The 3,083-nt window shown below is 37.3% G+C and overlaps 1 pseudogene; it reads left to right on the top strand.

The window, feature by feature from the left end:
* Positions 1–2,939: 2,939 nt before the first annotated feature.
* LOC113600735 (uncharacterized) lies at positions 2,940–3,050 on the top strand (annotated as a pseudogene).
* The last annotated feature ends 33 nt before the right edge of the window (positions 3,051–3,083 follow it).

Below are 3,083 nucleotides of genomic sequence, written 5' to 3'. Positions count from 1 at the left end.
GAAGAAGAGAAAAAACCTGAGGGAAAATAAGCAGAACCTGAGAAACATGGATTGCATGAAGTGCACCAACGTACAGTGAAGTACCAAAGGAGAGGGGAGAGACATGTGTGATCTATATAAATTCTAAATAAGATATATATAAAATATAACTAACCTATATATTAGAAGAAATAATGGTTCTAAGCTTGTCAAACTTTATGACAATCAGAAATTTATACCCCCAAGAAGCTAACTTCAAGTGGGAAAAGTTGATGACAGCCACTACCCAGAGTAAAAATATTAAAATTGAAAGAAATGTGAGGAGTCCACAAATATTTTCAAATTAAACAGCAACTTCTAAATCTATGAGTCAAATAAGAAATCACAAAGAAAAGGTGTGATAGAGAAATGGGCTCCATATTGACCCATGATCAGTGTATGTGGAGGCCAGGGCTGTGTGGGGAGGGGAGGTTTGCATAGATAAGATTCAAAGATCAGAGGTTTAAAAAATCATTTGGCTTTCTGAAGTATGGAGCCCAAGAAGGGCTGCCTATACTGTAACCTATCTCTGGATCCAAAATCTTTTTGCCCCCAGTTTTATCGAGATTAATTGACATGTAACATTCTGTAAGTTTAAGGTGTACAAAATTATGATAGGATGTATGTATATATTGTGAAATGATTACAATCAACTTAGCAACATCCATCGCCACACAGTACAATTTTTTTCTCATGATGAAAACTTTTTTTAAAGTTTTATTTATTTATAACTAATCTCTACACCCAATGTGGGGCTTGAACTCACAACCCCAATATCAAGAGTCACATGCTCCTTCAACTGAGCCAGCTAGATGCCCTCTTGTGATGAGAACTTTTATGATATACTCTGAGCAACTTTCAAATACATAATATACAACTGTTACCTATAATCATGTACACTACATCCCCATAATTTATATATATTATAACTGGAAACTTATACCTTTTGACCACCTTAATCCAATTCCCCCACCCTGGGTCCAAAATCTTGATTTGAAAGTACCTCAACTTAAACTCACTAGTCTAGCTTATTTTAGCACATATAACACACCAAATTCCTAAAGTAAAGATATGCTGTCTTCAATACTCCTGATCTCCTACAAAGTTAAGATGTTAGGTATAGAGGTTCCAGTTTATTATTCTGAAGGGTAATTGGAAAAGATACTCTACCTGCTCTCATCCTTTGGAATTCCAAAATACTCACCCACATGGCCAGAGTGTTTAGGGGAATAGCAATTTATCTCCTCTATTTTATTAGAAAATAAGCAGTTGCTACCCTTCTTCGTTAAACCCTACTAATATTTAAAGATCATGAATGTAGTGGATGATGCAGTAATGTCCTTAGGTTGATCTCATCATTGCAAGTTCCAGTAAGTAAATCTGCAACAATAGATGAATCCACATTTTATGGAGTAGGAGAATAACACTGCCAAAGTTGTGACTACTCATTGGGAAGATTGTCATCAAGAAGACTTGATATCCCATCTGATTTGTGATTTATGGGCTAGCAATACCACCACTAATGGTGGTCCCTAACTATCTTGTCTCTTTGTTTACTTCCTTTGGAGATATGAGATTGCTGCTCATGCCTAATTTAAGGCTTAAATCACAATGATCTAGGGAGACACAAGTTGCTGAACGTATTAGTATAATTGACTTATTTATAGATTAAGTGGGTGTGTGACCACCATTTTTGTCCAAGTGCCTGTTCGAGAATACATAACTTTGTTCTTTCAGAGTGCCTGGAGTCTAACTGTATTCTTTCCTTATGGTTCTGTCATACTGGTGTTTCCAACATTTATTACCACATCCTGGGGTGTAAATCACAGTGTGATCTAACTGCTTCTCATCGGAAGCCCCTAGAGCCCCTTGTCCAATCTCTCACCCCATTGTCACTCCCTGAAAGAGGTGTTGAGTCAGGCACACAGCCACCTACAATCAAAACAATAGCAAGCATGCTTTCTTTGGTTTGATATACCTACTGAGAATGAATTTGGGGAGGATCAATCCATGGGGTCTTCTCTGAGACTCATCAAATCAGAATGTTCTTTTCCGAACATTCTTTTCCAAGGGCTACTGTGCAATTTTCCAGCATGACTCCTACCAGGCTTTGGAAAGGCTAGAAGTAGTTACATCTGTTAGTTAATTGTTAATTATAACATCTGTAATTACACTAAATTTTGCATTCTCTTCCTCCAAGAAGTGTACAAATTGCAGTCTTCTCATACAACAATCTAATTAAGCAGTACTTTATAAATGAAGTTGGATATTTTTTATTCCATAAAAGTCTTGGAATATACTTTTATTCAGTCCTAAAGAGATGGTTGTTTTTACAACCTTGAAAATTTAGAGCCTAAATATCATAAGAATCTTTGAAATCTTTCCAGGATTTTATTATTGTAGCGCAATATTGCCCATAGTAGATAATTATTTAACACTTAATGGGTGTAAGAATCCTCCTGTTCCCCAACCCACCTTGCCATAGGCTGCCCTTGTAGCTGCCACAGCTCTGAATGGATTACTTTATTTTTGTTAGCCAGTTTTTCACTTTCATCTCCATACTGCAGTACTTGGTAATGTAACTGTCTCACTTTTAGATTCTGTTTTCTTAGTATATGGATCATGGCGGGACACTGAGGATCTGTCTGTGCCACTTCTTCCCATTATTTTTAAATCTTTGAGGTGGAGAGGCTTCCTGATTGGCAGATATTTTCTTCTGAACAAAGTAGTGTAAACAACATTGGTGTCCACTTTTACAGTCCTGGGATGCCCTTTCTGCTCCCAGTGTTTACAATGCTGACATGCATCACCTACTATTTTGCAAATACTATTGAGCTTATGAAATCTTGCTCTGTGTTCTTGCTCTGTTTACTAATATAACCCACATAAATATTCTGAACTTTTAGAGCAAATTCTCCTTGATGCACAACTGGCTGAAGACTAGAAGGATACCCAGGGTGCAACGGCTGCAAATAGTAACCTCTTTGGTAGTGTATGCAGCCTGTTGATTGTATGGGACCTTGGAGACAGGCCTTTCCAGTGGACACTGATGTCTGACTTCATGC

Source organism: Acinonyx jubatus, chromosome F2 (assembly GCF_027475565.1).
Source record: "Acinonyx jubatus isolate Ajub_Pintada_27869175 chromosome F2, VMU_Ajub_asm_v1.0, whole genome shotgun sequence".
Lineage (NCBI taxonomy): Eukaryota > Metazoa > Chordata > Mammalia > Carnivora > Felidae > Acinonyx > Acinonyx jubatus.
Note: the sequence above shows the minus strand (reverse complement) of the source record. Positions and strands in the feature narration are given on the sequence as shown.